Source organism: Leucoraja erinacea, unplaced genomic scaffold (assembly GCF_028641065.1).
Source record: "Leucoraja erinacea ecotype New England unplaced genomic scaffold, Leri_hhj_1 Leri_80S, whole genome shotgun sequence".
Lineage (NCBI taxonomy): Eukaryota > Metazoa > Chordata > Chondrichthyes > Rajiformes > Rajidae > Leucoraja > Leucoraja erinaceus.
The window spans coordinates 77501-87500 of record NW_026576740.1 but is presented as its reverse complement, the minus strand read 5'-3'; the positions used below and the strand labels follow the sequence as shown (position 1 = coordinate 87500).

The 10000-nt window shown below is 48.3% G+C and overlaps 1 long non-coding RNA gene across 1 annotated transcript; it reads left to right on the top strand.

The window, feature by feature from the left end:
* Positions 1-1443: 1443 nt before the first annotated feature.
* Positions 1444-4406, top strand: LOC129694820 (uncharacterized). Its single transcript, XR_008723049.1, has 2 exons — positions 1444-2965; positions 3255-4406. It is a non-coding gene; the product is annotated as an uncharacterized LOC129694820 (long non-coding RNA).
* Positions 4407-10000: the final 5594 nt, after the last annotated feature.

Sequence of the window (10000 nt, the reverse complement as noted above, 5' to 3'; positions counted from 1 at the left end):
ACCCGGGTTCGACCCTGACCACGGGTGCTGTCAGTACGGAGTTTGTACGTTCTCACCGTGATCGCATGGGTTTTCTCCGGGTGTTCCAGTTCCCTCCAACGCACCAAAGATGTGCTGGTATGTAGGTTAATTGGCTTCGGTGATACATGTAAATTGTCCCCAGTGTGTAGGATAGTGCCGGTATAGGCTGGTCGGTGGGCCGAAGGGCCGGTTTCCATGCTGGGGGTGGAAGGGGATGAAGGTGAGGCCTCTGTTGAAGACAGACCCTTCCACATCAGAAAAGGGGAGGTCAGGGGGGATGGTGAAGACATGACAAGGTGGGGGTTGGGGTCAGAGGATGGGCGGGGAATGGACAAAGGCCGAGGCAAGATCTGCTGGGAGGGATGGTGGGTGTTCAGAGAGGAGGGGGACATGAGGACTAATGTATGGGTGGGATGTGGTCGTGGTACGCCCCAGCAGAGTCCGGCCACGTGATGTGAGAGTGTGCATGGTGGAGGCTGCGGACCTGGTGCTGAGCCTGGATCTCTAGTGAGGCGACGGCTCCGGTCCGCTGGTGAGCGGTGCCCGTGACCCGGACCTCAATGCCTTCTCTCCCCAGAACCACTTTGACCGGTCCCCCCGACCCGGTCTGAGAGACCCCGGAGCCCGCTAGACCAGGGCCGGGAACCGCTCTCTCTTCCTTCCTGTCCCGGCCGCGCTGCCCAGTTCACCAAATCTCGCCTAAAGTATTATTTTGTCGGCATTGTGTTTGACACAGACGCTGTGGGTGGAAGGGCCTGTTCCTGGACATTTCTATGTGTTATGTTCTGTAGTTTATTTATCTAAACCAGCGGTTCCCAAAGCGGGCAGTACCGCCAGCTGGAGGTTATGGGATTACCACAGGGTGGCTAATGGGGTGGCAGGGGACAGGCGGGGACGGGGAATTGGGCAGTAGTGGTGGCTGTCTGCACTTGCCTTACGTCTGGGCAGTTGTCCGCTCCACCGCCGTTCTCTATAAAACCGCGAACCACTTTCCTAAATAGTAGTTTCAGTTTAGTTTATTCACGGTGGCGCAGCGGTAGAGTTGCTGCCTACTGCCCCTGTCTCACTTAGGAAACATGAATGGAAACCTCTGAAGACTTTGCGCCCCACCCAAGGTTTCCGTGTGGTTCCCGGAGGTTGCAGGTAGTTGCCGGAGGTTGCGGGTAGTGGAAGCAGGTAGGGAGACTGACAAAAACCTCCGGGAACCGCACGCAAACCTTGGGTGGGGCGCAAAGTCTCCAGAGGTCTCCGTTCAGGTTTCCTAAGTGGGACAAGGGCATTACAGCAAAATGCAGCGCCAGAGACCCGGGTTCGATCCCGACTACGGGTGCTGTCTGTATGAAGTTTGTACGTTCTCCCCGCGATCTGCGTGGGTTTTCTCCGAGATCTTCGGTTTTTTCCCACGCTACAAAGACGTACAGCTATGTAGGTTAATTGGCTTGTTTAATTGACTCGATAAAATGTTAAATTGTCCAAGTTGGCGATATGCAGAGTACTGCCCTGCCGACTACAACATTCAGAAGGTTCAGAAAGTTTAGTTTAGTGATACAGCGCCGAAACCGGCCCTTCGGCCCACCGAGTCTGCACTGACTAGCGATCCCTGTACACTAACACTATGCTAGGGACCTTACAATTCTACTAAGATAATTAACCTACAACCATGTACGTCTTTGTAGTGTTGGAGGAGTCCGGAGCACCGGAGGTCACGGGGAGAACGTTCAAACTCCATACAGGCAGCACCCGCAGTCAGTCTGCTTATTACGGGGTCTTGTTCCACACACCCTTGTTCCACACACCCAGCAACCTCAGGGTGGAACCTCAGCTTCCTCTTTAAATCTTTTCCCTCTCACCATAGACTTTTGTCCTCTGGGTTTAGCCTCTCCTACAGAGGAAAAGGCAGTGCGCATCCGACCTTATTTATACTCCTCATGGTTTTATAAATGACTTATTGAGGTCACCTCTCAACCTCCTGGCTAAACAATGTCAGCCTGTCCAGGCTCTCCTTATAAATGGTCCCCAGTTCCAGTAACATCCTGATGAATCTTTTCGGCACTCCCCCCTTTCCAACTTGGTGAGAGCTTGAGACAGAGACAGAGGGAGCGGGGCTGTGGGCGGGACAGGTGTGGACTAGAGGGACAGAGTGGCCATGAGTTTCCCGCGGTGATCTACTGCTGAGAAAGTTCCCTTCACAATATCCTGCCAACCTTGCACTAAACGGTATTCCCTTATCATGTATCTATACACTGTGAACAGCTCGATTGTAATCATGTATTGTCTTTCCGCTGACTGGATAGCACGCAACAAAAGCTTTTCACTGTACCTCGGTACACGTAACAATCCTGACCTGCATTGCTGTCTGTGTGGAGTTTGCACGTTCTCCCTGTGACCGCGGGAGAATGTGTGGGTTTGCATACTTGATTCCTTTAAATTGCCTGTAGTTTCAGTTCAGTTGAGTTTATTGTCACGTGTGGCGAGGTACAGTGAGCAGCTTTTGTTGCGAGCTCAACAGTCAGCAGAAAGACAATACATGATTACAGCAGAGCCACGGGAAGTGTATGAGAATGTGGGGTAACTCGGAGTGCCAACGGGTCATCGCTGGTCGGCGTGGACTCGGTGGGCCGAAGGGCCTGCTTTCTGTGCTGTATCTCCAATAAAACTATCCCTACATTGTCCATCAACCTCCTGCATCCGGGCAGCTCTGGTCAGTGGTGTCGATCAAAGATCTTATAGCAGAGCAAGATAGGCTACTCCTGCTAAATGCAATGGACTGACGTGTAGTACGCTATGGAGGGGATCATGGGCATTTTTCCACGCCCATTTTAGCAACCTGAGCCGACCTGACCCGACTCGCACTGTAATCAATGTTGCGGGGTAACAGTTTGTGTGGGTCAGATTCATAAATCTGTCAGTTCAAACTTCTTTTCAAGAATAACATTTGATTCTGGTAATTGTCTTTTTTAATGTTTTTTAAATCATTTCTTTTTAAATGGCTCACAAGCAGTGTTTGAGTTGATTTTGTAGTAACCGGAACCGACCCGACTCGCAGGGTGATTGACAGGGGGGGACTTTTTGTGCGTGATATAGGGTTAGATTCATAATTCTGTTAGTTCATAATTCTGTTGATTCTTGTTAAAGAATAAAATGTTTATAAACACACATACATGAAAATTATATAAATGTATATAACACACACAATTATATTTCTTCTAATCCAATAATGAACTTTATTTCAGATCTTTGGTGCCGATGTCAGCCCGGATTTGGAATAACTCCACCCGGACTCGGGACCCCAGTATCCACGGACCAGCGGACAGGAACTGCACCAGACAAGGTCACGGGTCGAAACCCTTCACACTACGTGTAGGAAAGAACTGCAGATGTTGGTTTAAATCCTTTCCTTCTTTCCTGAGATGCTGCCTGTCCCGCTGAGTTACTCCAGCTGTTTGTGTCTATCTTCTGTGTAAACCAGCATCTGCAGTTCCTTCTTTTCTAATTGTGTTTTACACTAGTCCTGTTTTTTGTACAGTATTTCTCCTTTTCACTGTCTTGTGTAACCCGTGTAATGTTTGTATAAGATGCGTTCAGTGTGTGTCATAGAAACATAGAAAATAGGTGGAGTAGGCCATTCGGCCCTTCGAGCCAGCACTGCCATTATTGGCTCATCATCCAAAATCAGTAGCCCGTTCCTGCTTTCTCCCCATATCCCTTGATTCACTATCCTCCCAATATCCCTTGATTCCTTTAGGCTAAAGAACGAAATCTAACTCTCTCTTGAAAACATCCGATGAATTGGCCTCCACTGCCTTCGGTGGCAGACAATTCCACAACTCTCTGGGTGAAAATGTTTTTCCTCATCTCAGTCCCAAATTTTGCATCTATAACCCTGTGACGCTGCTGGAAGCAAGATTGTCATTCTACCTGTACCTCCCTGCATGTGACAATGAACTCAATTACACGCGATTCCCTCCCTCTGGTCGGGAGAGTCCGGGGCTGATTCCCAATCCTGGCCTCAGAGTCGGGGTTCCGTGGCCCCTGCAGTCCCCACACTCAGTGATCGCCTCGACCCCTCGTGTCGACTCTGGGTTAGTCGTGGGATATGGCTAATGGAAGGTAGCCCTGAACTAAACATGTTTCAAAAGAATTTATTTAATTACGGGCTAATAACGGGAAAAAAGCTTATACTCAAATTCTGGAAAAACGCTCCTATACCAACAATAAAAATGTGGATTTCAAACATGTTCGAAACACTACACCTGGAAGATATGAGACTCCTCCTCGCGGGCAAAGCAGACCACTTCCAAAAGACGTGGTCTGCATTTATGAACTTTCTACAAGCATAAAGTGCAATAATAATTTAAAAAATAAATGGTGCCAGGATCTGGTAACAGGGGGTGAAAAATATGGTTGGTGCATCCCTTTTTGTGGAGCTTTTTATAATAGAGCGATTGTAGGGTCTATTTCTTAACTTTCTTCTCTAACACTCTTTCTAATGGGCTTTCTTTTCCCAACACTTTCCTGCACTCTCACGACTCTTTCTCACTTTCCTTACTTCTTTTATTTCTATCTTTCTTAAAGCTCGAAAAATGAAGGGATACAACAAATGTAATAAGATATATGTGGTGTGTATTACTGTAACTTATTGTACTTCTAATAAAAATAAAATAAAATTAAAAAATTTTAAAAAAAAAGTTATTTTAATAAACATAGTATAAAATATTGGAAATTTATAAAATATACATTTTAATGGGATCATTATATACAGCTGTAACATGTCTATTTCGAGATCAAGGGAGGTGGTGGGGGCAAATATGCATTGTCGATAGCCTAATCGTTAAAGGGTTAAAATATAGCCTAATCGATAAAGATCTGAGAAGAGGAATCAGAGCTGCCAAGGAAAGGTACTCTGAGAAGTTGAGGAGCAAGTTCTCAGCTAGTGACTCCTCAGTTTGTAAGGGCATGCAATAAATCACCAGCTATAAGAGGAAAGCCCCCCCGATCTTTGGACAATTGTCAGCTGACCAACAACCTGAATGAGTTTTTACAGCTGTTTTGAAAATCAGAAACCCCCTCCTCCCCCCCCCCCCCCCAACAAACACAGCCAGACCCCAGATAGCAAAGAATGGACCTTGCACCCACTCCTCCCCATTCACCACTTCACACCTGCTTAAGGCAAGACACCAGTATGAAAAGACTGGACCCTTTCCCACCTAAACCAACACTTCACACCCACTCCCAGCCTGACCTCAGTCTGCAAAGACTGGGCCCTTCTACGCCCACCCCACTCCAATCACCTGCCTGCTTCAAAGTCTCTACTATTGTCCCTGTATCCAAAAAGGCAAGGATTACTGGTCTTAAACACTACAGGCTTGTCGCACTGACCTCTGTGGTCATGAAGACCCTTGAAAGGCTTGTGTTGGCCAAGCTGAAAAATATCACAATCTGCAGTTTGCATTTCGAGCCAATAGATCTGTGGATGACGCAGTCAACCTGGGCCTGCACTTCATCCTCCAGCACCTAGACCGCGAGGATTTTGTTTGTTGACTTTAGTTCTGCATTCAACACCATTGTGCCAGAGCTACTACACTCCAAACTTTTCGAGTTGACTGTGCCTGAACCCTCTCTGTCGGTGGATCACCAGCTTCCTGACAGACAGGAAGCAGCATGTGAGACGGGAAAGCATATCTCGGACTTGCAGTCCCTCAGCAAGGCTGCGTACTCTCCCCTCTCCTGTACTCTTTCTACACCAATGACTGCACCTCCACAGACACCGTTGTCAAGCTTCTCAAGTTTGCGGACGACACAACCCTGATTGGACTGATCCAGGATAGGGAGGAATCTGCCTACAGACAGGAAGTTTCACAGCTGGCATCCTGGTGCCATCGCAACAACCTGGAGCAAATGTTCTTAAGACAATGGAATTGATTGTAGACTTTAGGAGAGCTCCTCCTCCCCTCACCCCACTCACCATCAACAACACCACATCTGTGGAGTCTTTTAAGTTCCTGGGAACCATAATCTCCAATGACCTTAAGCGGGGGGCCACCATCGACTCCACAGTGAAAAAGGCACAACAGAGGATGTGCTTCCTACGGCAGCGGAGGAAACACAATCTCCCACAGCGGGTCAGGCAGCATCTCTGGAGAATAGTTAGAGTCATAGAGTGACACAGTGTGGAAACAGGCCCTTTGGCCCAACTTGCCCACACTGGCTAACAATGTCCCAGCTACACTACAACTTCACTTGCCTGTGCTTGATCCATATCCCTCCAAACCTGTCCTATCCATGTACCTGCCTAACTGTTTCATAAACGATGGGATAGTCCCAACCTCAACTACCTCCTCTGGCAGTTCGTTCCACCACCCTTTGGTGTGAAAAAGTTACGCCTCCGATTTTTTTCTTCATCTTGAGCCTATGTTCTCTGGTCCTCGATTTCCCTATTCTGGGCAAAATACTATGTGCACCTACCCAATCTATTCCTCTAAAGGTTTTGTACACCTCGATAAGATTTCCCCTCATCCTCCTGCGCTCCATGGACTAGAGTCCTAACCTACTCAACCTCTCCCTATAGCTCTCTCCCTATAGCTTACACCCTCTAGTCCTGGCACTATCGCAACGTTTAAGAAACAGTTAGACAGATTCATGGATAGGACCGATTTGGAGGGATATGGATCAAACGTGGGCAGGTGGAACTAATGTAGATGGGATTTGCTGGGCCGAAGGGCCTGTTCCCACACTGTATCACTCTATGACTCTATCTATCTTTCCCTCTCAAACCCATTCTCCTGCCTTCTCCCCATTACCTCTGACACCCGTATCAATCAAGAATCTATCAATCTCCTCCTGAAAAATGTCCATTGACTTGGCCTCCACAACTGTCTGTAGCAATGAATTCCACAGTTCACCACCCTCTGACTTAAGAAATTCCATCTCCTTCATAAACGAACATCTTTTAATTCTGAGACTGTGGCCACTGGTCCTAGACTCTCCCACGTGGAAACATCCACTCCATCCAGGCTTTTACCAGGCTGGGACATACTGCAACAGCTTCACACCATGTCCCAATGCTTGGGTCCTATCCTGCATCACCCAAGGCAGCAGAGACATTCTAAGAGAGGGCATGCACCGTAACAAAGTAGCTCATAATGGTTTGGGTAACATTCAGGAATGTCTATACATGTCACATCATGAATATTATTGAATAAGGGTCTTGACCCGAAATCTATATTACTAAAAGTCTGATCTTGACCACTTCCTGTTGTTCTGTATATTGATATTAGAAAAAATGCTGCCACTTACGGCTATGATTTTTGGCCATCTTACTCAGAGTTCCTCTCCGCTGCGCAGGACAAGAGGATTTTTCCTATCGATGAAAAATAAAAGAGTTAATAAAAACGTTGAGATTCTCTCTCCTGAAGGCCACTCCCCTTCCGGAGGGACTATAAAACCTAGAAGTGTTGAGTGCCTCAGTCAGTCTCTGCTAGATAGGGGAGCGAGAGGGTGACGTATCTCAGTCTGAGCTGTGAATAACACTGAACGCATGTCTACTACACTGTGAGTGGTTTTACTGACCTGTCAGTGCCCTTAATGTGGTTTGAAAATATAGTTTGGAAATGTTAAAGCTGTGTTGCCTTTGGTTTGGAAATCCTAAAGCTGTGTTGCCTTTGGTTTGGAAATGCAAATGCTGTGTTGCCTAATAAAGTTGCCTTGGCTAATTAAACTTGCCTTGGCTAATTAAAGTTGCCTTGCCTAATTAAAGTTGCCTTGCCCAATTAAAGTTGCCTTGCCTAATTAAAGTTGCCTTGCCCAATTAAAGTTGCCTTGCCTAATTAAAGTTGCCTTGCCCAATTAAAGTTGCTTTGCCTATTAAAGTTGCCTTTAATGTTGCCTTGCCTTCGGCATAAGTAAAATCTAATCTTGACCACTTCCTGTTTGCGCTTTATATTTATTTTATGCTACCACGTACGGCTGTGATTTTTGGCCATCTTACTCAGAGTACCCCTCCGCTCATCGGGTGCCGGGGATTTTTTCCATCGATGAAAAATAAAAGAGTTATTAGTGTTTAAAAAATGTTGAGATTCTCTCTCCTGTCAATCATGCCATGAAGGTCACGCCCCATCTGGTAGTGGGGGGGGGGGGGGGGGGGGGGGGGGGGGGGGTGGGGGGGCCGGGGGGGGGGAGGGGGGGGGGGGGGGGGCGGGCGGGGGGGGGTGGGGTGGGGAGGGGGGGGGGGTGGTGGGGGGGGGGTGGGTGGTGGTGAGGGGGGGGGGTGGGGGGGGGCGGGGTGTGGGGGTGGGTGGGGGGTGGGGGGGGGGGGGGGGGGGGGGGGGGGGGGGGGGGGGGGGGGGGGGGGGGGGGGGTGGGGGGGGGGGGGGGGTGGGGGGTGGGGGGGGGGGGGGGTGGGGGGGGGGGAGGGGGGGGGGGGGGGGGGGGGGGGGGGGGGGGGGTGGGGGGGGGGTGGGGGGGGTGGTGGGGTGGGGGGGGGGGGGGGGGGGGGGTATAGAGCCCAGAAGTGTGGCCGTGGCTCAGTCTCTGCAAGATGGAGGATGGAGGGGTCACGACTCGCTGTCTTTAGTGGCCTTGCACCCTGCTTGAAATGGTATGAAACTGCACTTGAATTTGGTGGCCTTGTACCCTGCCATATAGCCGTGAATCAACTGCCAGCCCACCAGCCATGAGTGAGTGAGCTGCCAGCACAACAGGCTTGAGTGACTGAGCCGCCAGCCCAAGAATCCATTTGGCCCACAATGTCCATACTAGCCCTCTGGAAACCAGTCCCTTCAGCCCACAACACCAATACTAGCGCTCCAGAAAGTGCGCCCCCTCCCACCCCTCCACTGGCCACCAATATTGGAATTGGTGGAGAGGTGGAATATTGCACTGGGGGACCAACCCTCCCGTGTGATGCTGGGGCCCAACGGGTCCCACTTAGTCTAGTATAATCTATACCTTTTCTCCAGAGATGCTGCCTGACCCGTTTTTCACTCCTCTTTCAAATCTGCTCTACTTATCTACATGCATTTTTCTTCTTAACTTTATAGTCATAGAATGATGCAGTGTGGAAACAGGCCCTTCAGCCCAACTTGCCGACACAGACCGACATGTCCCACTCACACGCGTTTGGCCCATATCCATCAAAACCTGTCCTATCCATGTATGTGTCCAAATGTCTCTTAAACATTAGGATAGTCCCAGCCTTAACTACCTCTTCTGGCATCTTGTTCCATACACCCACCACCCTTTGTGTGAAAAAGATTCCTGTTAATTTCTGAAATATTGATCATAAATTTGGTGCAAAAATGCTCCAAAATAAGGCTCAGAATGCATCAGAAAGCACCTAAGCAGCGCGCACATTATTTCACTTTAAAATTTTTGTAATCCTGTCATGCCACCCCCCCTTTTTGAAAAGCTTCATACAGGCCTGTCTGATTCCTATTAAATCTTTTCAGGGGAAATCTTTTACCCTTCACTTTAAACCTATATCCTCTGGGACCTCGATTTCCTGACTCTGTGCATCTACCCATCTATTCCTCAAGTGATTTTATACACTTCTACAAGATCACCCCTCAACCTCCAGCGAATATTCCTGGCAACATCCTCGTAAATCTTCTTTCTACCCTTTCCAGCTTGACAACATCTAACTCAAGCATGTTGTGTCTATCTTTCAGGAAAAGCTACTTCCCCACAGCCATCAGGCTCAGACAAAACATGTATAGCCCATTACCTGTAATTTGCACTTTATCAGTTTATTTATTCATGTGTGTATATATTTATATAATGGTATATGGACACACTGTATTCGTGCCTTCTATGTTCTATGTTCTGTTGTGCCTGGAAGGTCATGTTTGACTAATCTTCTTGAATTTTTTGAAGAGGTTACTCGGGAAATTGATGAGGGTAAAACAGTGGATGTTGTCTATATGGACTTCAGTAAGGCCTTTGACAAGGTTCCTCATGGAAGGTTGGTTAAGAAGGTTCAATT